Source organism: Typopeltis vanoorti, chromosome 20 (genome assembly GCF_054136105.1).
Source record: "Typopeltis vanoorti isolate ZY-2024b chromosome 20, IOZ_Tvanoo_1.0, whole genome shotgun sequence".
Lineage (NCBI taxonomy): Eukaryota > Metazoa > Arthropoda > Arachnida > Uropygi > Thelyphonidae > Typopeltis > Typopeltis vanoorti.
In genome coordinates, this window is record NC_143568.1 from 102,977,154 (window position 1) to 103,002,617 (window position 25,464).

General features: G+C 34.2%; 1 protein-coding gene across 2 annotated transcripts in view; it reads left to right on the top strand.

Moving 5' to 3' along the window:
• Positions 1–440: 440 nt before the first annotated feature.
• LOC150095732 (organic cation transporter protein-like) overlaps positions 441–25,464 on the top strand; it is a 58,636-nt gene continuing 33,612 nt past the window's right edge. For both annotated transcript variants that reach the window (XM_090410510.1, XM_090410512.1), the window contains exon 1: positions 441–654. The gene's annotated coding sequence lies outside the window, so the exon portion shown is untranslated. The remainder of the gene's footprint in view (positions 655–25,464) is intronic.

The following is a 25,464-nucleotide window of genomic DNA, read 5'->3' on the forward strand; positions in this document are numbered from 1 at the left end:
ACACTATAATAAAAAGACTTCCTGTTACGTCCAGTGAGAACTTAGAGCTATTTTTTAGTATATTCTGTCTGGTTTATATATTTTTCGACATATTTTGACCCCGCATTTGGTCCTACAAAAGACTGAAAAATGTAAGAATTGCCGATACCGAATTTTAGTAAAATTGGTCAAGCCAGCGTTCAGAACTTAGGCAGGAACCGAAGGATAAACAAAACGAAATCAGTTTTCGAACAGAATAACAACAAATGGAGGAGTTTCAAAATAGATAACTGGCTCTTTAACATGAAGCCATTCGGTCTACTTATCTGAGAGCAGAGGTTACCACTGCTCTGTTTATCCATCAAACTAGATCGAAGAGATAAACTTATGTTCCTATTTAAGAGTGATATTGCATAGCACTCATAAGTTGCTACTACTGCTGTTTTAATGAATCAGCTCTTCAAACAAGAATGTTAAATTATGTCAATGCAAACATAATAGTGAAAAGGATAAAGTGGGAAACTTCACTTGTTGCGTGAATATGCGTGAGTGCTATGAACCATGACTACCAACTTTCCTCGTTAGTAAAATTGTGAGTGTCTGTGTACCATACACACACAGCAGAAGACTTCGAAGTATTCTTTCTTGGAGAAGCGACGTCTTAATTCATTTCAGGTAATTTTCATTAAGTTGCGCTATAAAAATATCTTTTATAATTTATTTTGATTTCGCGAAAATGTTTTATTTGAGAAAGAGATATTTCGATGATTTTGATGCGCTAGTGTTCGTATTAAGTCTTTCACCACTTGGCATCTCAACTTAAACTTACTTATTAAAAGACTAAGCAATAAATATTCTTGAAATGTGTAAAATATGTAAATAAAGACCAATGATTAACCTGTTGTGAGGTTAAACCTAATTAATACATGTCCATCGAGTTCGTCTGCTAATAAACCCGTTTTACTGGTGAAATCCATTTGCTTTTAAGTTTGCTTATTTGTCCTGCACAAAACTAATAAATAAAAGACAAGGTCTAGATTTAATGAACTTATCACGTGCTAGAGTATTTCTGTATAATTGTAAATTATAAATAAATACACCTTTAGTTGTTTAAAAAATTACGTCAAAGCAATAAGTCGATCAGGCAAGTGTATTATGTTTGTAAATGCATGTTTTGCTGAGAATTCGTCTGCTCTGTTCACGAAAGGAAACCAGGATTTCCTGGAGAAAATGAGAAGCGAAATGCTAATTAATTGTATTATATAATAGCAAAACTTTATTGCTTTCTCTCATTAAGAGTTTACTTATAAAATGACTGTACAGAAATGCATTCTGTTGGCTTCGCGTGTAGGAGCTATTACACAGCAGCTGAATAATTGTAAATAACGAAAGTAAATTTTTTTTAAAAATTTCTCGCCCATGTAACTGTCGCGAAATAATTTATATACCATTTCGAGAAAAAAAAAGTTCAAGCAAAATTAGTGTAAATTATTTACTGATTATGTTCCTATAGATAGTAAACTCGACCACTGAGAAAGTAATCCCCCCCCTTTTTTTTTATAAGTTTCTGACACACGCGCAAAGATTTTCGATACCCGAATCTCAGTCAGTTGCATCGAAACATTACAATTACACCGATATATTTTTTCTGCATAGATTTATCATATCATAGATATCATAAATATATCTAAATAAATAATAAATCTATCTTAAGCTATCATAACACTATTTTAAAACCAAAGAAATCTAGGGAAGCAGATGAATAGTATTAAGGTCAATAATCACTGTATATATGGGATTAATTGTTTTCTCAGAAAATAAACTGCATATAGATTGAGCTAATTCACTCGTAGGGTGGTTATGGGAAGAAGAGAGTATTGTAGTTTATGTATACCAATGCCAGATATGTAAGAATGATATTGTTATAGGGATAAAGTAAGTGATACAGTATTTTTAGACAGGATAGAATGAGGGGGGGAAAGATTTTGCTAATGATAAACGAAGCGTTGAAGCCAAAAAGGGTTTAAGTGCCTAAAGGTGACCGATATGCAGAGGGCAGTTCACTTGAGGCTATCTGGTGTGAGATAGAGATCAACAGGGCGAAATATGTAATCGGTTGCTGCTATAATCCAGGGGGGGGGTATAAGGGAGAATGCAGATAGTATGCATTGGCAAATTAGCGTAGAGGTGCTTAGTATATTACAGAACTTTAGTGCTAATGTTGCCATAAGGCTAGATGGCATATTGGCCCATGTGTTACGAGAATGTGCAAGTGAATTAGCATCTTCTCTGACCAAGCTGTTTAATCTAAGCCTCCGTTTTGGTAAAGTTCCAATAGAGTGGAGAGAGGAAGAAATAATTCCACTGCATAAGGGAGGCCCCAAGACAGAAGTAGCATATTATAGGCCAATCAATATATCAGGAGTGGTGGGTAATGTTTTGGAGAAATTGATAAAAATTAAAATTCAGGAGTGGGTGGACAGAAATATACTTTATAAGGGGCAACATGGATTTGTGAAGGGTAGGTCTTGCCTTAGTAACTTACTTTCTATAATAGAGTAACAGTGGAGTTGGATAAAGGAAATCCTTACTCGGTGATACTGCTGGACTTTGCAAAGGCATTTGACAGGATTCCACACGGAACTCTGTTGCGTAAATTGGAGCAAATGGATCCGAAACTGGTGATTTGGATCAGAGGTTGGCTGATGGAGAAATATCAACGAGTGGTTTATGGTTCAGTAGAAGGTAGGTGACTAGTGTTGTACTTCAGGGCTCGTCGGTACTTGGTCCTCTGTTGTTTAATTTGTACATTAATGATATTGGGAATAATTTGAAGGGAAATATCCACTTGTTTGCTGATGATGCAAAACTGGGAAGAGCGATAGTCCATTCGGATGATGTAGATATCTTGCAGGATGACTTAAACAGTTTGGCGGTATGGGTTAAAGCAGAGGCGTAACTAGGGTGGGGCGGAGGAGACGGTCCACCCCGGGCGACACTTTGAACCCTTTTTGAACTTTTGCTGTTAATTCTAAAATACAGTCTCGAGAATCATTTCCAAACTGCGAATTTTCCTCACAATTGCTGTAAGTATTACTAGTTGTGAGAGGTGTTTTTCTAAATAAAATTGATTAAGAATTACCTACATTACTATGAAACAGACTTCGCCAATGTCATCGACAATTTTGCTAACAGAAAAGCAACAAAAATAACATTTCAGAATGTTGAAATTAAAGTTTTACTTAAAAAACAAACGGTGTTTTTTTTTTTTATTTATTTCCGTATACGTCGTTTTGACTTTTTGTAATATTTTTGGTGTGTATTGAGAGGGGCGGCAAAAGCTCTAGCTACACCACTAGATTAAAGTAAATCGCTGTCAGTTTAACGTGGCTAAGTGTAAGGTGATGCACTTCAGGAGGATGAGATCACATGCTGTTTATATTAGTGACACTAAACTGCAAGAAGTTAACGAAACATGGGACTTGGGAGTTATTGTGGACTGAGAACTTAAGTTCAGAGGGTATATTGCAATGGTTGCTAAAGCATATCAAATTACATGATTGTCGAAGAACACACTAACAAGCAGGGATTAGGAAGTGATTGTCCCACTTTATAAGGCATTAATAAGACCACACCTGGACTGAGTACCGTAACGAGGGCGTGGCGAAAGAGGCGCTCGCCACGGGCGCAACTAGGTTTGGGGCACAAAACGTAAACAATCTAAAAAATAAAAATAAATATATAAATATAAAAGTCCTCTATTTTATATCGAATTTTTAAATTTCGGCAATACGCCGCTTTAGACACAAATTCTGCAACACACTGCAACTCATTTTGATGGGGTTAATAGTAAGTATGGGCGCTTGCCACAGGCGCTTCATACCCTCGGTACTGTACTGTCTGGACTATTGTGGACAGATCTGGTCACCTGTATTTCTTGGTGATGAAGAAATGGTTGAGAGGATCCAGAGGCGAGTGACAAATATTGTGGCAGGTCTGTGTATTGCTTTCTATGAGAATAGATTGAAAGTCTGTGGGCTCCAAAAACTAGCTGACAGATGTATGAGAGGAGACATGAAGCATTTAAGTTATTAGAGGGGTGTCATAGGATTGATACCGACTTTTTTTTTTTTTTTGAACAGTGCACGAAGGGAGAGGACGAGGATTCATCCCTGGATATTGTGCAAGAGTGTGGTTAACAAGGGTGTGAGGACTAGATTTTTTTGCTTGAGGTGGTTGTGAAAGCTTCGTCTGTTAATGAATTTTGGAAGTGTGATAGGTATTGTGTGAATAATGGTTAGTATGTCAATGTAGGATACCCCGCGATGTGTCTTCTGACTCCATGGAGACATCGTTATAATTATAATAATAATTTAAAACCAAGACGGCGAACTCAATACACTACAATTAAGAATCCGTGAGAGCTGATTAATTCCTGATTACGCATTAGACTGAGCACACACACACTGTCTGAGATGATGCTGAATTGAAATACACGGGGGGAAAGCATTATGTAATATTTCAATATATTATGGGAATAAAAGATAGATAAGAGAATTTCTGAGAATTATTTTATCTTGGGAGAAATTGCCAGACTTAAGACCACCACTGCTTATTTGGAGGAATGAAATGGCGAAAAAAAAAAAAAAAAAAAAACTGTTTGTGTTCGAGACTCTTTTATAAGAATCAACGTGTCCTTTTCCCCCAGCATCTCCCCATAACTCTTCCCTTAAAAGGGGGGAGGAGGGATCCCCCCTTAAAAGGAAGATTCCTGTTGTAGTCTCTAGAGCAGAAATCTAACCTGTTTCTAATTATCTAAACCTCTGATTTATCTAACCCTTGTCCCACTCGCACTGAATTAAATGTGCTGTAATTTCCAACCTTTCTTGGGGGGCGGGGGGCGTGGACGTAATTTTGCACAAATGTTTATAATTTTATAATTTCTCAGTTTTTCTTAACAGGGCCTTTATTTTGCAAGAATGCTCCAATTTCTTTCCTAATTTTTTTTTTTTTTCAAAAATATTATTATTACGTATACGTCCAAGAAGTCCAAGGACTCGTCGCGAAAGAGTTCTCCAATCCACACAACCCACCGTTTACGCTACTTCAGTCGTTATTTTGTCTAGTGCTGTAACTAACGCTGGATTTGAATCTACAGGCATCATTTTCGATATTTTGTTTTCAATTACATAAATATAATCATTTATAAGTTACCTGAACTTAACATTCAATGGAATTTGTTTGTTTTCGAACTCAAGAATTTATTCTTGAGTTCTGTTGTAAGCAGATTAATATTTCGTCAATAAAATATTTCGTAGTATTCGACCTTATGCCATTAAAAACTTGATCAAGGTACCCAAAGTGTCTGCGATTCGGTGGATCTTAATCCGCTATTATCCCAAAGCACAACCTTCGTCATCTAGTTTAGTGTTTCCCAACTTTTCTCTCATTGAGACACTACGAAGTGGCTCATCACAAGTGCTTCCTCTTAAGAGTTAATAATACCAAACAACCAGAACCGCAGTGGCGAATTCTCCCTTGCTATGCAAGCTTATTAATTGAGAAAGAAGTAATATTTATATATTAATAAATGCATGCATTTATGAGCATTCCATTTAGGCTTTTATTTTTGTAGACAGAAGACGTTTTAAGCTTGCGCGGCAATAATTGAGCTTTGCGTTGTGTATCGAAGGCCGACGCTGGTCAAGCTACCTTGGCTTGCTCGGTTGTGGAAGCATCCAGGTCCTCGCTTCAGCACTTGATTTCATGCGCGCGCATAGCCATTTCCGCTCCCTCCACGTCATCTTACCCTGTTGCTTAAACGCGGGCCATTCGCAGTCAAAGTAGCTCTAGCCAGTGAGCTTCAGCCAGGAAATTTAAGTTACAACCAACTTTTTATGAGGATGTTATTGACCAGTTCATAAAGAAGAATCGTAGGGTAGAATTTGTATTCAAGTAGCTAAATTGAAAAAGACAGAATATCATTTGTAAAATAAATCTTGTATTTGTATGATTAAATGCGCATCGATTTCTAAATACACATATTTTTAAATGGTCAGTAATTCATTATTCCGCTAATCAGACTTCAATCACACCTCTCACTCCCCGAATGATAACAAGAGCAAGCGTGAATTTCAAGATCAAAATTCGCCCCTGCAAAACCGCTTTCATGTTCACAATCCCCACCTTCTCAGTAGGTTTCAAGCCTACTTCTCACCGGGGAGGGGGGCATTTTTAGTGAAGTTCATGTATATTTCTTACATTAAATCAAAATATAATACGATTTAGTATGCGTTTTGTTCATTAACTAGACAACCGTGCTCTAGATTGACAACATTAACAAAAAAGGGATGTGGAGATCTGCTGTATAAACATTTAGGTATGCCACTTACATTTTTATGACTTCTAGCAAGGTTTTCAAATTTTGACGCAAACAATATATTGCACCTGTATTATGTTTATTTATTTATTTTGTATCAACCTGTTTTTCTCTGTTTGCAAATATGATTTAATTAATGATGCATACCAAATTTCATGCTAACATTCATTTCAAAGAAACTTTTGGTCAATTTAAAACGCTGAAAGTTAGTTTTCTAACAAAAAGAGCAAAATACAAAATTTGCATATAAAATATGATAACTTGAATACTATTCACAGGTGTGTCCAGTTCTCTTCACTAGCTGTACAAAAGGAAGAGTTAGCCTTTCCTTCCAGTTCTCTTACCTTTTCAACTATCAATGACAGATAATTATAGACCATGTTCCTTTCGAGATAAAGTTAATAATTTCTAAGGGAAGCACAGCATTGTCATATGAATTTAGAAAAGAAGTGTTCTCTTTTCAAACTATTACATTATCAGGGGTATTGCACAAGAGGAAACCTCAAGAAAAGGAACACATCAAGTGATCGTGAACTTGATTTCCGACTACATTGATATTACTACTTCAAGAGATGCTTGCTAGAAAGAATCGAAACACACACGCATCACTTCGTTATGATTTTATACAGAGGTTAGGAGGATTATTGAAAGCCAATCAAACTTGAATTTTATTTATCTTTTTTTTCTCTATTAAAATTTCTATTGTATCCGATACGAAATCTGCCCTAAATACAAAGTCGTTTAGGTAACCTACAAATAAATACGACTCGACAAATACCTCTTGCATATTATTTTACAAATTTGTGGACTTGAAAAACTCATTATTGGTACATAAGTCAATGAGCATATAATTTTAGATATTTTAAACTGAATATGCACTGTAGTAATAATGAGCATTACTTCAGATTTGGATGCATAGCAACACAGGAAAGAACTAACAAGCCAAGAAAAATAGTTTCGGCATAATTGCAATGGTACCACTACCTTCCCACAGTAACAGCGTTGGGGAGAGAGAGAGAGAGAGAGAGAGAGAAGGCATTTTCTCTCCGCACTAAATGGTATTGTGTTCTCTTCCCCCAATAAATGAAGCGAAGATCTATGCCCTTTAGCACATGATTTTGGTAAAAAGAATTAATGTAATTCTTTCTTTCTTTTAGTATTATTTCTATGTTTCTTTCCAGATGATGAAAAGATTGGAGAAATTAAAAAACATGAGGATTATATTTGTAATACTTCGGGATAATTTGGAAGTATTACATTTGTGAGCAACGTGTTGGGGGAGGACTCCGATATTATCAGTGCAAAGTTTTGTAAATATATATATATATATATATATAATAAAAAATAAGAAAAACGGCAAACGCCATTTTTTGTGATTTTTTTATAGTCAATAGATAAAAGAATTTATCGCTAGTTACCTTCCAACCAACACGCACCAGCAAATACCCCATACTCGTCATTGTTTAAATAATACGTAAAAGCTTCTGATGGTTTGACTTAAGGAGGAAAAAAAACATAATAATGACGCAATTATGTTGAAAAAAACATTACTGAGACTTTCTAGAATGCTCTGACAAGCACTTCGGAATAGTTTTCTTCTAAAAAAAAAGCTTATTCACTTCAATGTTAGCGTCATCGCAGAGAAGATGAACGCTTTCTATGACGTCAACATTAGAGTCATCTTGAGAAGGGGTTAATTACTAACAGGCGCGTGCGCATGATACTGTTTATGTTGGTATGATACTAATGTTCCTTCGGCTAATAGCCAGAAGTACAAATAAGGTCCAGTCTGAATAAAATGCACTTACAATGCATTTTATTCAAATGCATTGTAAGTGCATAAAGTTACAATGTGCATAAAATGCTCATTGTAAGTGGCGGCCCACTTAAAAGTTTCACTCACCGCCACTGCAATATAGGCATATCAAGTTTAGAGACATAGGGTGATCTTTCTAAATCCCATACGCAGAGAGTTCTGGCAAAGAATCAAATGTTATAGTAAATAGTGAGTCAGCAGGACGCTACTTTTCAAAGTTCTCTCGAAAATATGAATTTTAACGTAAATAGTACTAATTATTAGAAATGATTTCGGACAGCATTGCAAGAGAAAAAAAAAAATTAAATGGTATATATCAACGGCATTTATCAGTTAAAATTAGACGTAGTTTCTGTCTGATAGTATCTGAGAATTTAGAGGGTTTTAAAGGCTATTGATCACATGAAGTCAAGAGTGCGAAGTGTAACAAACCATTAAGGATCTCAAAGGGTATGAAGGGCACACGCCTCTCCAACAACAACAGAAAAGCGTGAATAAAATGACATCAGCGTTGCACATCAAAGGATTAAGGAAATGTTTCTCCCGGAGTGATAAATCCGGTTCATTTTTCATGGAGACAAAACAAGGTATGGCGATAAAAACACGAAATCCATCGTTGCTTATCACAAAAATGCAGTACGTTGGTGGTGAACTGATTGTTTGGAGCATCCTTTCCTAGCATTCATTGCACCATTGATACCTAATGCAAAGGCTGAATAGTGCAGTCTACCTGATTACATATACATTCATACCGAATTTTTCCCCTCACGATAGACACTTCCAACAGTATAGCTTCCCAAGAAACATGATGTGTCGTCTAGAGGAATAGGTAAAAGAACATGATTTTGTACGAAAAAATAAATCCTCTAGCGTACTTTATTTCGCAAACGGAGGAGGAGCTTTTAGCCCAATGTTTTGCAAATCGGTGGACAGCAGGATTTCCACCATTCCGTCACTAATAGCTGAGTTTATGGCTACCGATTATTTCAAAGCATCAGTCACAGAGTATAGCAGACAATATCGTGATCTTAAACCATAACTTGGATTATTGTCTAAAACAGTCAGAGTTATACAGTGGAATTTTTTCTGAGTTACAGGATCTAAAATCCAGGAAGGGCTTACTTTTCTACCTAAGAATTTCCTTAAAACAGTTTGGTTTGCTATTTCAGCATGAGTATTTGTAATTTCAAGAAACCGTACGTTTTCTTCTGTTGACTTCTTTGAATATTAGATAATAGCCACTTTTTATCGACAGGATGACCTTCATTAATCGTGTATTGCTGTAATCTTATACTGCAATGCTTCACCCAGTTTTTGTGCATACATGTAACTTACTAGTTTATCTTTGACTAATTATGTATTACTGTAACCTTTGACGTTGTGCACTGGTGATATACTCATGCTGCAATCATTAATCTGCCCAGAATTGAACACCGTAAGCGAGGTTATATCAGCCAATCAAATCTTCGCGTATTTTTTGGAGATTTCACCTAATTTGGTGATGTGCAAAAAACATCTAATACCCGAAATGATATCGCATAATTTGTATTTACTCTTGAAAGTAGTGTTTCCTCCAAGATCAGTTTATATATTCCACTTATCGTTGAAAAGCATCGGTCTGTAAAATTGTCTAGATGGCAAAACTGTTGACTTTCGTGCTTTATCACATCACTGAAACTGTGCCAAGTTTTTTTTTTTTTTTTTTTTTTTTTTTTGCTTGGAAAAAACTAGGGTGCGACCCAACTGACTGACATGAGAAATCTGATCTGAAATAAAATTGCTTTGTAAATGCGTTTTCGCAAAAATACCTAAAAGGTTATATTTGCACGCTTCATTAGCATGTGAAATCTTTACCAAAATTTCTGTACGATACCAATTTTTCTATTAATCGGAAATAAGAAAAAGTCTCGAAAATATTTATCGCAATAATGCCATTATGCTAGATAGGCATGAATAAAATGCATACTTCCTGGCTTTTTAGAAATTACCAGTACTCGATAGCGTTCTTCAAATAACTTTTTTTGCAGAGAGTAACACGCTCAGGATTTAATCTTGGGGGGGGGGGGGGGAGTTGAGTACACGATTTGAGAATACGCAGTACGCACCGCATACGACCTATGACTGAACATCTGCAATGATCGCTAATTCATAAGTAGTATAGAAATAGATGGCACGACACAACATAAATAAAAATAATAATAATAATTTTAAATAGGAAAAGATTTTTGGAAAACTTTCTAGTGTTTTTTTTTTCTTCTTTTTCTCTGGTTGCAGATATAGTAACGCTTACAAAAATAATGCAAATACAGACAGAGAAAGATGCATCTTGAACAGTTTTCCAACATGTATTGTATTTAAATAATCATTAGTAGCCAGTTAATCCTAATGGTAAAATATACAGAATAAAAATATAAATCCGCTAACGCTTATAATCCCCAAAGGGAGTAGGCAAGGCTATTTTAGCTCTATCTAACTTTTGGAGACTGAGGAGCAGTCAATCAGAGATAACCAGCCCAAACTATCAATGATATTAAACTGTATCGGGCGAAATAGGTATGGCAGACAATTGCCACCACAAGGTGATCCTAACAAAATATATTGTTGTCTGAAAAATAGTGTGGTGTGGACGTTTTAGCTGATTTTATGGGAGAAAAACTCGCTTATCTGTGCCTTACAACTTAAATATAGTGTGTATGTTGCTTACCCATATAAATGGAGCGTTTCGAAAATGGGTATTTACAAGTTATTGACAAACAAATTGAAATTACGATATAATTTTCCCTTTTCCCCATTTTTATGCTTTGTTTTCCTATATATTTTAGGCAATTTTTATTAAGACAATTCAGAATGACAATTCTCTGCACCCATAGATCGATGAAATTTGGTATTTAAGATCACAATTAAAAGTCGTGGAGTCATTTAGATCAGATCATTTTAATAGCAAAATTAGAAAAGAACAGGAATCTGACATCTTATGCATCTCGATGACCTCTCGCATTGTGCCGCTGTTTGTCTAACTCCGGCTTCTCTGTTAATCCACGCGATCATGCGACTTCTGTCTTTCTCATCAACAAATGTTGATGAGAGAGACAGAAGTCGGAAGAAGACAGAAGAAGGATGCTTACGCATAGCAGTGTTTGTACACTCAGACACTGCTATGCGTAAGCATCCTTTAGTAGGAAGGCAGTTTTGCGTGATGGTTGCATCGGGACTTCTGGCGCCGACTGTCATGCCGCATTCAAAGTCACCGAGGTCGCATTGTTAGTCCCTTATCTTGTCATTTGAAGCTCTCTCTCTCTCTCTTACACAATCCTTTATCTGTCTGCAGTGTATAGCCTGGAACCAACACGTGATAAAATGGGGCGTTCAATTTTCGTTGACAACTTATAAGCTTTCTTCAGTTTTTCCACGCAACGTAATATTTTTTGTCAGTTACTGCGGGGTCACTTTCCAGACACACGGAAAACACCTGGCAGTGAAACAATTCATCTCGAGTTTTCGTATCTAACAATACTTTTCTCATACTCTTGGCGTTGCATTAATCCAGAAAGAAACTTTGCTGAATGGCCAGAATGATTGTATGACTAGACTCGATTAGATTCGATTATGTGAGATAATACAATGGATTCGCTTCCTTTTTTAATGAATGTTTTTGTTGCACAAAAATGCGTATCATTCGCAACTTTTTATCTGCTTTGTAGATTTTCTTGTTTCAACGGGGAAATTTCGGTACATCTGCGATGTGCATTTAATACAATTTTTCTCTTTTCTTAAACAAAATTTGAAAAATTCCCTTTTAAACTCGACAGCCTACTTTGAATGTGAAAAATATCTTTATAGAAATGATTTTTTTTTCTGTATTTATCGAAACATATTAGATAATAGCCACTTTTTATCGTGTTTATATGATATATGATTTATAAGATATGATATATCTTTGACAAAATTAGGGATGGGGTGGAATTTTCATTGGATTTGCAGCTTCGTTTCCTACCAGTATTTCAATTACGACATTATCACGCTTATATGAATGTTAGGGGGAAATATATAATAAGAGAATCACCGAAAGCAAAAGTATTAAATATATTTTTAAATTTTTTTCGAAATCATTTTTAGAAATTTTAAAACTTGTTGAAGACAAATTTAATCATTCGTTTTTAATATCTTACGACTTCAGAATATGGCAGCTCGGTTTAAAATGTGGTTACTTTAACTTGGCTTCAGGATCAGATGACCTTTAAAGTTTATTATATACTTATCCAATGCAGTACTCTTAAGTTGTATTGCAGGTAATGGATATAGTAGTAGCAGATTTGAATATTAGTAGTGATATGTCTATTACTTTCAAACATTTCAAACAAATATTCCGTGTTCGAATAAAAAACATTCCGTACTAGATCTTATAATACAGAGATACTTGTCAGCACCCCTATATTATGAAATCTTATATTTCTGTCTTCTAGGGCACTTCTGGTCACATCAATCAACTCGGATCTTAGTCTTCCTCTGGGTCTTTTTCCCGTTATGATCATATCAAACATCTCCTTTGCTAATCTCGTCAGCTCTAAAAATTTCTTACAATTCATTCAAAGATATCTTAGCTAATTCGATAGTAAATATCGAGTGAAATGAATAAAATAAGAAATTCTCCTGTCTAGTTAAAATTTATGCTTTTCTTCAAATTAATATGTCGTGATTTAAGGCAGGAAGTAGAATATACTGATAAGAATTTCTGTGTGAACGAAATATTGCTGTTCATCTTGTTAGCAGGCATTGCGAAGTTCTTTCAAAAGATTGGATCAATTTATAATACAATCATATTTAAATGTTTAAATTAGAAAAAATATACTTTTGTACACTGCAATTTATACAACATATGCAAATTATTTATAAATTGGTTCAATTTAATTTATTCGATTAAAAATGACAATCTAACTTATATTTCGCTTCTAATTCGCCGTTTTAATATTATTAGCACATTATGCGCGACGAAGGTCTACTTTTGTGAAATATTAAGGCAGTTCTATAGAAAGAAATTATTGTTTAGAAATTTAAATTTAAGTAGTGAAAATATTCAATTATTGTATGTGATTTCCATAGAACGACAGTCAAGAATTCAACTGTCATGGAGACGCGTATTATTTTTGCGTAAAAGCTCGAATGAACAAGTAATGCTATGAATGTTGGTAATAAAGTGATTTGTTATGTAATATCGTGCAGATGTTTCATATTCTGTAATATTAAATTTCTATTTCTGGACCTTAAATGTTCAATTTCCATTAGAAAAATCTTGGAAAGTGAACATTGAATATGTGGCCTAACCTGCATTATTTTCGAATTCATGTTTGTACAAGAATTAGATAAAAGTCTAAAACATATATAAGCCATTTGTATTCCATTAAAAGAATCTAAGGATGACAGCAATTAGATTAATAGTGATGATATTCATCATCACAACAACTGAACCTAGTTTTTGGCAGATGCGCTATACACAGAATTTTGTTTTGAGTATTTTTCCGATTAAAATGGTCCGATTGTAATCAGAATCGAGATGACTGGACTAATTTTAATCCCGATTCTAAATATAAATTTTCATTCAATTTGATATGCTAATATGCATTATGTATTTTTATAGTTAATAATCATTATTCTCGGTACAGAATTCCGACAAAAAACAAAACAAAACTGATAGCCTTTATAGTTCAACATGGGATGATACGAGAGTCGAGAAGCGATCCAAGTTCATCCCAGACGGATTCCTGACTGCTTTTCCAACTGACGTAATTTGAGTGGGGGAGTTCTCCCACAATTTCTGAAGAACAAATGATGAAGATTTAATAATTAAACGGACAAAAAGGGATTACAAATGAATTTTTTTTTATTTATTTTCTTGTACTTTCATCTCTTCAAAGTTTTTGCAACTTTTGTTGGGCTACTTTAAAAAAAACAATTTTTCTCCTCTCTTTCAGAATTTTTTTAGAAAAGAGTTCTGCTTATCCTTTTAAATGTTTGCTACTGTAATCAGCAATTTTATATAATTATTACGGAACTATGAAGTTGCCTTCAGATGTGTATCATTATAAAAAATCATCATCATTTAAGTTTTTTTTTTTTTTTATGATCATCATTTCTTTGTGTTGAATTTTTCCCGCACTGACTGCATAAAAGAAGTGAAATGCTTCATTTTTCGAAAGTCATCCTTCTAATTTCACAATAAGTCCTTACCTTTCGTAATATCAAGCATCGTATACTCAGGAGCGTGACCAAGGCTGTAGTTACGCCCCTGAGCTATTCGCTCCTGTGTATTTTCACAGTTCTCCGACTGTACTTTTACGGTGATTTGCAGATCTGGAACCCGATATTAGGCATGATGTGAAATACCATAGCTAAGAATAAGTGCGCACAAGAATATGTTCGGCCAAAGAAGAACAAAACAAGTCATCTATAGCTAACTTTTCATTATTTCTGCGCAACTCTGTGAGGTTTTCCACCATTTAAAATTTTATTTTCAGCAATTCTAGCGCTCTGTGTGGATCATGCTTCATTACTGTCTCCTAGAATGTTAACCTCTAAATCCAAGGGACCCACATTTGGGGAGTGTGCTCTCTCTGAATTCTCTATAATACTTTATAGGGAGTAAGTCACTATGGTCCCGACATGAACGTGTTTAAACTTTTTTTCGTGTGCGAGGAATATGCGAAGCTTTTTAATTTCTTTTTTCTTCAAGTAAAATCAAGGGTGCGAGTTATATTCGAGTAAATACGGTAGTATGTCTGATGTTATTTTGTATACTCGTCTGCAGTCTGCATGACACAGTTGGACAACTACCACGTGCAGGGGGTTCCAAATAATAGAAAAAATTTCATAAAAAATATTTTAATAATAAAACGAATTTAAAAAAATAAGCCTTAGCGCAATCATGAAAGCTTGGGAGCCAAGCTTTCATGATTGTGTAAATATAAAAATACATAAAAATACGTTACATTAGCCATTTTAAATTCAATTGAAAACTTTATAACAACTATTATACAGCTATGGATGCTAAACGTATCAAAGGAAAGGAAGAAGAAAAAAAAACTGCAGTGTATGCACAGAAAACGATTCTTGTTAACGCTAGCATAATGCTTAATAGTGCTAATACCAAAATGTCATCATATGAAATGATAAAAATGTAAAAGCACCATTTTATCATTCTATACTCATACAACTCATATATCTTATACTCATACATCTTATACAACTCAAAAGATAATTGCAATGTTGAAAGGATGGCCTTTTGGCTCTTTACAAAGCCTTTATAAGACCTCACTTGTGCGCAGGTCTGGTCCATTCATTTGCTTAATGTGGTTCGAACCTACGACCCACTGCTTCGAGACGCTGCTCACTCCGCCAACCAATCTTAAGAATGCAGCTATGAAATAATTTAACAGCACATTAAGAGAAATTACACGAATTCCTTTACCTTTTTTCTTTCCTCGGCTAGTTTTTTTCCCATTTAATCACCTGGTTCAAGTTTGTACTTCCAAAGTTTTATTTTTCCAGTTACCATTGAAATGTCTCTGCATATCTTCACTTCCTCTTTCTTTTTCGTTATTTTATTGGTGTCCTCACACACTAAAACCATTTTATGTGAATTATTCCCCCCCCCCTAATATTCCCTTCACGTTGCTCTTCCTGCGTCTTTTCACCTACTCGTAGAGAACCATCATCATCTTGAGTCGCCAACCATTCATACTTTGTGTTTTTCATTACCAGAAATGGGAACTTTTCCGTTAAGACATCCATTTTATGCTTCCGTTATCTTTTTATTCTATTGTTTGCTCTTTAGACATATGACCATTTGGGACAGTATTTCTTTACACTCCACACATTATGGCCTTCTTATTACCAACAACTTCATAGAAGCTGAAAATTTAATATGCCGTCTGCGTTTAATTTTATTAGGTGATTTCAAAGCAAAAACTGGAAAAGAAGAAATTTATTAAAAAAAATTATTGGAAACCATTCTTCATGAAGGGTCAAATATTAATCGCGGAGAAAGATGAATTAATTTGGCCACATCCAGAAATTTAATAATAAGCAGCACTATGTTTACGAGGAAGAATATACACAAACAATCATAGAAATCTCTTGATGGTCATACATTGAATCAAATAGACACTATCGTAATCAGTAAAAGACAGCAGTTGCATTCAGAATATCTGGAGCTTCAGAGGAGCTGAGTGTGATTTCTAGTCGGTGTTATACTTAAAATTAAAATCAACAGTAAATATTTTTAAGCACATGCAAATCAACTGAGATACAATATTAACAAACTAGATAAAACAGAAGAGAGAAGAAAATATGAGCGTGAATTAAAACAGAAATTGAAAAATATACAACCGGAGGAAAATGAAAATATTGAAAAAATCGGAATCATATCAAGGATAACATAAAAGTAGCAGCAGAAAATTCATTACTTTTTTTACTCAGAAAATTGAAAACTTTTCTATGGAATTCAAAGTAAAACACAGCGTAAAAATGGATTTGTGAAGAATGTGAGTGGACAGTAAAGAGAAAGATAAAGGATAGAAGCACGTGGCTTAATAAACGAGCTGATATTCAGGCTTCTCCGAAATACAAAGAGAGTAGCAAGGAAGCCAATAAAATAATATGACAACAGAAAAGAAAAAATTCTTTGGTGAACAGATTGAAGAAATCCAAAAATACTTGATAGCAAATAATCGTAGAAAACTTTTCTGTGAAACTAAAAACTAAAAAACAGGCCCACATATGAAAATTTGCACCACTGACAGCTGAAGCATGTTATTAGCAAACGGAATTAGATCTGATCGTTTTGATATTAAACAGGATTGAAACAAATAGATGCCTTTTCGCTCATTTTTCACTTGTTTGGCATTATAAAAATGTATTCGAGAAAGTGTAAAAGATAACATGAACAGTACAGTAATATAAGATATGCAGATTACATATACCTTGTTGAAGAAAATGTTGAAGATATTAGAACAACAAGCATTGCAAATCAACCAGGATAAAACTGGATATTTACATGTGTGCAGAAATCACAATCAAGTGGAAAATGACCATTTTACCATTGATAACCAGAAATTTAAAAGTGCTGCCTCCTTCGAATATCGTGGAACATTGATTACTCAAGATAATAAAATTAGTACAGAAATAAAAGCCAGAATAGATCTTCCAATAGATCTTATCTTTCACTACATCATTTATTATCTTCCCAAATTCTATCAAGCAGAGTTAAAACAGAAATATACAAGACAATAATTAGACCTATTAAGTTAATGAGATAATAAATCCCTCATTTTTTATGTAATTAATTAATTTTTCGGCTCTTTATTGTAGTAATTAGACCTATTCTTTATTATGGAACAGAAACTGAAGCATAACAGACCAAGAAGCAAGAGCGTTGCAGATCTTTGAAAATAAAATCCTCAGAAAAGTCTATGGAGCTATAAGAGATAACACAACAGGCGAATAGAGAAGAAGACATAACCAAGAACTATATGAACTCTATAGATCCCTACTTCTAGTTGATGAGATTCGAGCAAGCAGATTGAGATGGCTTGGACATGTGGAGAGAATGGCTAAACAATCATTCAAGATAAAGCCTGGTGGAAAGTGACACAGAGGTAGACCGCGGATGCGTCGGGAGAATAATATCCCAAAAGACTTAGATAAGATGGGAATTCAGAAGTGGAATGAAAAAGCTCAAGACAGACAAGAATGGAAGAAGTTGATGCATGTAGCTAAGAACCTTAGAGGATCAACTAGCTAAAGAAGAAGTCTGCGTTTAGGTATCTGACGCATTCTCTTTGTGTTTTCTTTTAGTACATATCTCGAATCGGCTTTTCTGTTTCCAACATTATTTTAATTTGCTTGTTTTTGGACACTTTCCTCCACATTGGATGCTTTTATAAGCTTAATACCCGAAACATGCTTAATAACACAAACTTAACGTGTACCTTTAAAGGTCTCAGAAATTAGGCCTCTCTCTCCCCTCCTCCCACACCAAGAAAAGCATGAAAATCAGCGTACTTTATGTTATTAATTTCAGCGTTTTAATCAGAACAATGGAGCAATGTTCCGGTTACGACTCAAGAATGCCATTTGCTACAATCCTCGGTATCTATAATTAGCAACGGGGGGGGGGGGGGGGAGAGAAGAGACGCAGCTAAATAGTAGACGCTCCCGTGCTTGTAGTCAAGAGAGGGTTGAAAACATTATGAGAATTGCAGAGGACGCTCAGCATTCAAAGCATCGCCGCTATTCCAACAGAAATAAACTGAAGTGAGACGAGATAGAGTAGCCCCGAAGTAACATGCCGAACCATGATACGGGGAGACCTAAAGACATGCATTAAATGACAGCATTTTTGAAAGAAAAAAAAAAAAAGAAAAAAGAAATCGTTTTACATAAGATTTGGATATTTTCAAAGAGTTTATTTATTTATTTAAATTCTTTAGCATTCGATGCAACTTGCTTATTTCTTAGAAGTGATAAACAGTTTCAGCCTGAACTTTTAAAACTCTCGATAGAGTTGGGCATCAGTTCTTTCAATAGTCTAAATTTAAAATAGTTAAAATTTATCAAAGAAGAAATATCTTGTCCTCCACAATAACAGATGCTTTGCAAAGTACATTTCCTAACGTAGAGGCAATCTTAATTTTTTTTTTTTACTTTACCAATAAGCAACGCTAGTGGTGAACGTTCTTTTTCCGTATTAAAAAGAATAAAAAAAAAATTAAGAAATAGTTTAGGGCAGACTCATTTAAATTATTTGTCTGTATTGTTTATAGAAAATGATGTAGTGCATATGTTAAATTATGATAACATTATCGATCAATCTGCAGATTTAAAAGCACGAAAAGTAACATTGAAAGTTGTGATACTAACGAGACAAATTAAATAAATAAATAATTTATTATTTATTTATAATTATAAATAAAGAAAAAACTTGTTATTATTTAAGGATGTCTTTTTAATGTAAAAAGAAAAACTTTTACATAAAGGGACTTATAACAAATTTGTGCCTAGGGCCTCAAAGGAACATAATCCGCTACGGCTTGGAGATGAACGACCTGCGTTCAGGCCAAATAGATGTTATCGAGATAAGATTTTCGCTTTAAGACAGATAGTTTAGAAATCATGGTAATATGACAAGGATCTGTGTTTAAGTTATGTAAATCTTAAAAAGACATACGAAAAATGCCAAGAGGAAAGCTTTTCAAAATGCTCCATTTATATGGGGTAAGCAATACAGTCTATATTTAAATTGTAAGTCAGCAGCTTGAACTGAAGGAAGTAGAGAAAGGTGTTTTTGTACCTGATTTTATGTCAAACCACCTTTCTAAATTTCCTCTAGTTCTAACTGTTGACTTGCAACTTAAATAATTGCTCTGTATAATGTTCTATTTATCGAATATAACTGTAGCGTCCTGAACAGTTACTTTCTTGGCCTAGTTACTTTCTAGATCTTTGTTTTATGCAGATGATAATATATTCCTAAACAAATTCAATGCATAAAAAGATCAACCTATGAAAGTGGGCAGCGACATGAAAAATTAATCTGCATTCTCAGTGCAGACCTTATACAACAAGTAAAACATTTCAACTGTTTGGGCACAATTTTTAGTAAAGATGGCAAATTAAATATGGAAATAGACAACAGAATTAGTAAAGTTGGTATGGTAGGAAGTTTATAAACACAAACAAAAAAATTAATTTTTTCATTTTTTGCTTATGTACGGGCCGCCACTGCCTGATATTGACTTTTTGTGTAGCAGTATTGAAACACGTCCATCACATTAAATTGTTATTAAACTTCTTTTATGTTTTTAGTTCTTTCTTTATTACTAATCGTTTTACGTTTCATGTGCTTGTACTACAAATGTACAATAACAATATATCTATCTATATAAAAATATGAGATAATGTGCAATGTGAAATGTGTATGTAAGATGCTAAAAATGTAATATTTGCATTTGATTTTTGCAATATTCGCAGTGTTTTGTATTGAATAGAAATACAATAAATATTATAATAATATATGTCTATATTATGATTTTTTTTCGAGGGAGGCCGTGAAATATTTTAATTTTTCCAAAGGGGGCCCTGCCATCCAGAAGTTTGGGAAGCACAGATATAAACGACAACGTGCAATAACAAAGATACAACTAAACACAGCCTTCTTTATTTTATTATGTACAGTATATATATGGGAAAGAGGGGAACCATTGCAGAGATCCGGGGGGGGGGGGGGATGCGAGGCGGTCAGAGCCAGTTCAAGATGATTTGGATCCAGGAGATTTCGTTTTGATATTCTTCTCTGCATAATTTATATTTCAATAAGATAAAATTATCATATGCAGCATACATTTTATTTGTCTAAAAATTAAAATTAAATTTTTATACATTTATTTACAAAGAAAGAGAAATATATGTCTTTATTTGCTTAACGTGCTTTTCAGTGGCTGAAAGCAGTTAGCAGATCTTGGTCCACTGTGTGTCACACGCATGTCACCAATGACAAGCGGTTCTTTGTAGTATAGAATTCTTAAGAAAAACATCTGTCAACTAATGCACCCCTCAATAATTTTTAACTCAAATTTAACTTTTTCGAATGTTCTTTCTTTGTAGAAATCCTGACATCACTCAAGTGGGTGTCATCGTTCTTAAAGGAGCGACCATATATAACCTCCCTATAATTCGACTATTAAGCATCTGTAATTGTTTTCTGTTATATGAAAGTAGATGCATTAATTTATTTAAAATGACTAGTTTATCAGGCTCGTCGGTCTATACACGTAAGAGACGTTAAACATACAGAAGATTAAATATAGCATTACAAAGGATAAACAATCTTCACAAATATCTTCCGACAAAACAATTAGAGTTCATGTGTAATATCAAATGCGAGCGTCATTCGGTTGATCTGGCTGACACGTTGCTGTCACATCCCATCTCTGCCAAGTCAAACGTGAAAAGCAGACCACCTGTATTGGAGGCATTATCTCTGGCTTCTTACTACGCAGTAAGTGAATATAAAATATAAGATATTTGGTGTCCTGCCAAATAACGTGGCTTCTCTCTGGTTAAGTGGGTGACTTCTGATTTACGTGTGCTCTTTTTCTGAGTACGTTAATGCTCACTCATTCATATTTTCTAGGGTAGTATAGAGGCAATCAGCGTATAACACGGTTAGAAACTGGGCAGACCTCGCATAACGTGATATTTCATGAGATTTTGTGCGGAAAACCCCGCTTTATGCTGAATGTAATTTTTCATTTCCATTTGTGTGTGAGAGAGAGAGAATACACGCTACTGACTAGCTAGCCATTAAGGTAAAAAAAAAAGAAAGGGGAAATTCCCTAGTTAGATTCTGTGCTTGAAGTTATGCTTGTTTGAGACCATCAAAAAGTGTGATATCGAAACGTGCAGTTCATGATTTTAAGGATTTTTTTTTGTGTTATTTCGATTTTTATTTGATCGTTTATAATATTTTCCGCGTATGTGTAACTGAATTCTTCTTAAGACTTATATTGGAATAGTTTTTTCTTGTAAATTAAATTGCAGCCTATAAAGAAATTCAGTCTATAAATAAAATAGTGGAAATGGAAATGCATTACTGGTATATTGAAAGGCAAATAAGAAAAAAAAAAAAAAAAAGATTATAAAAATAAAAATTGCAAAATATTTAAAAATAACAGTTGTAATTAACTCTATATTTAAACCTAACCTAGTACAAAAACAAACCAGACTAAAAGTATACAATACATTATTAGCCTTACCAGTCGTAAGACAAAAAAAAAGACAAAGATTAATAACAGCAGAAATGAAGTTAATGAGAAAAACTGCAAAGTACTCTATTTGATCACAAAAGAAACGAAGAAATTATGAAAGCGTTAAACCAGGAATCAGTAATAGAAAAAATTAAAAAATAAAAACATAAATATATGGAACACGTTCAAAAAATGAAAACAGAATGATTACCAAAACAAGCCTTAAACTACAAGCCATTAAGAAAAAGAAAACCAGGACGTCCTCTTAAAAGATTCAACGATGACTTCTAAGGCCTCAACAGGCTCACTCTAGGCTTAAATCCATGATAGGCATGATAATGAAGTAACCTTCGATTTATTTAAAGAATGGTTTCTAAATTTCTTAATAAAAATTAAGTTTCCGATAATTATAAAAATAAAATGGTACATTTTTATTAGCTTTGGGAACGTGCCCTCCCCCCCAGTCCCTTTTTTGTATGGTTTTTAGTCCCATAAAAAATGGTCGAGATTTTACGCCAGATTTTATAGGAACCTAATTCTGGTGTTATACCAGATCACCGAATCTCCTACAATCTTGTACAATCACCGAAGCCATCTCATGCAGGGCTGTACTTACACTTTTCCAGAGGCGGGTGGAGACCCGAGGCGCTACAGTGCTCTGGGGTATCCCCTCTTATTGTTTTGGGCCCCATTAAATTAGCCCTAATTTTTCGGACCCTCGTTAAGCCTCGTGCACCTATCAATAAGTACGGCCCTGGCCTCATGTGCCGTTCGAAGAAGCCAGTTTAGAAGATATAGTGTACCTGTGGGCATTTATCATGTAGAACAAAGAGGCCCGTTCCGGTGAAATCCGAGTGGAAAGAAAGCACATAAATCCATTTATTTCAATAACCGGGCAAAAATCCAAAATGGCTTGTATCAAAAATAATTAGTTCACCCACGCATTGCTTCGGCCGATTAGCGAAGGCGGCATGTTGCTAACACCGTCTATAAACGAATGCAGCGTCGTATGAACTGGTATGGACATAATTGAAAAGCTTCGTAGGAGCGGACGTCGTAAATTGAAACGTCGTAAGACAGGGTGTTATGTATTTTATAGACAGGGTATTATATATATATATATATATATATATATATATATATATATATATATATATATATATATATATATATATATATATATATATATATATATATATATATATATATATATGTAGCTTCCGATAGCAAGTAGAATTTATATTAACTAAGAGAAACGGAAGCTTACTTATTACGTTTCAAATCCCATCTGTGTTAAGTTAAAATGTTTTATAAGAACGGGACCTTGCCTTGTTTGTATAATGACGCTTCCGCGAATCAACCAATGAGCAATTTGCGTGAACTGTGTTTACTAGATCGTTTATCGCTGGATCTCTCTGAGTTGTGGTATTTCACTGTAATTTATAAACTGTTTATAATTTTATTTTATTTCATTGTTGTTAATAATGGCAGATAAAATTCAAAGTAAGGGGGCCGTTGCTTCCAATTAAAATAAGACGACCTATTACGTTACATAATAAGATTAAAATTCTTAAATTCTTAGTGACGATGGCGTATCGAACACCGAGATTGGATAAACCTACCTATCACTACTGTTCTTACAGTTATTAAAAACAAAGATAAATTGAAAAGCGATACGCTTGTTAAAACTAAAGTGTAAACCTGACAATCTTATTGGCGAATAGAAAAAAAAAAAAAAATTTTAATGGTGTACATAGATATATTGATGACCAAACTGGTTGGAGTGTTCCCTTAAGCCAAGCTATTCTGAATAACTGCGAAAATTATTCTAACTTTTTCATTTGCTTTAGGTAAATTAATACTTTATTTAAATTATTTACACACACACAGAATAAAAATGCATATTTTATCATTTATTGAAAGTGTAAACGTTATATTAAGAAATTTACTTACAAACGAAAAATCAATAATAAATAGAATCCTGTTTTTTCTCCTTTTGTTGATTGACGAGTGATGCTTCTTACACTGAACTTTGAAACATTACAACAACTGCTATCCGAGGTATATTAATACCATGTGCATTAAATACCATCGAAACATACAAATATCCAAACAAATTGCTAACTGCCTTTATCATTCAACACAAAATCAATTTACTAATGTCAAAGCCGAACTCCATTTACGCACTTAGCAAAAGTTTCATAAAAAAATGCACGCCAGGTGGCTCTAATAACCTCGTTCTCGGTGACAAACTAAAATGCGGATTAATTAACTTAAATATTGTTTTCATGGAGATCGCTGCAGAAAAACAGCTAGGGCTGTTTGTGCAGTTTAATATACATTTCAGTTCAACACACTGATGTGCACGAAGAAATTGATAAAGAATACTCCAAAGTGAAAATTTTGAAATACTAAGAAGATCATAACACCAAATTTTATTAAAAGTCCTTGAAAATTTTATTAAAATTCATAAACACCAAATTTAATAGCTGGTTACTTGCAAATCGTACCTAAATCCCAACTTAAGGATTAAATTAAACTAAAACTGTCTGGAAAACAAACAGGTTAAGAAGTATTGAAAAAACCAAATGGTAAATCTCAGCATAGAAATGCAACAGTCCTTTTGCAAATGGTGTACTGGACATTCAACGATGAATCTTTGGATTCCATGGAGATACCCGTGAATAATAATAATAATAATAATAATAATAATAATAATAATAATAATAATTACTTAGCTAGATAGTTGAAGATAGTCCGTCGAAATAGACTTCTTCATACATTCCCCAAAAAATACAATCTTTCGCTAATTCTAAAATAACTTTTTTAAGATACCTTAACATATCTTAAAATTTATTTTAATTGATAAAATGCTTTAAAGTTTTGTAAAGTGTAACTGCCGAACTAAAGATGAATTTATACGGAAAATTTCAAGGACTATTTCATAATATTTACATTAATGTTTATTAATGTTTAAAAAATTGGGATATCACGAAGTGCGTAGAGGAAAGTACGACATTATTTATGAGTAACCCTTGCGTGCCTTTATGGCCATAAGTCTGGAGCATGCATGGTTCAGCCGAGACGAGGGACGCATTTCTGCTCCACTTGGAAATCTGTAGGTTGTTTAGCTTGCACCAAAACAATCAACACTGTGAGTTGTCTGTAAACTTGGATGTGTACTTTGTCATGCTTTTCCGGATGAAGATTTTTTGCCGGGAAGAAACCTGTCGCCATTGCATAAGACTGACTAACTTACCAATAATCAAAAGCCGTTGTAAAAGTTTCTCTCTACTCTGATGAAAATCGAGCCAATTTCTTTCCAAGCAAAGCCCCATTGTATCTACCAACTTTATTTCTTTCGGAAAATATAATTTAAATGCAGCCATGACCAATTTCAAGTCTGAATAGCTCATTTCAGAAATCGTCACATTTAAGACTGGAAATTCTGGGAGAGTCGTATCAAATATCTTGATTTTTGACAGGAGCAT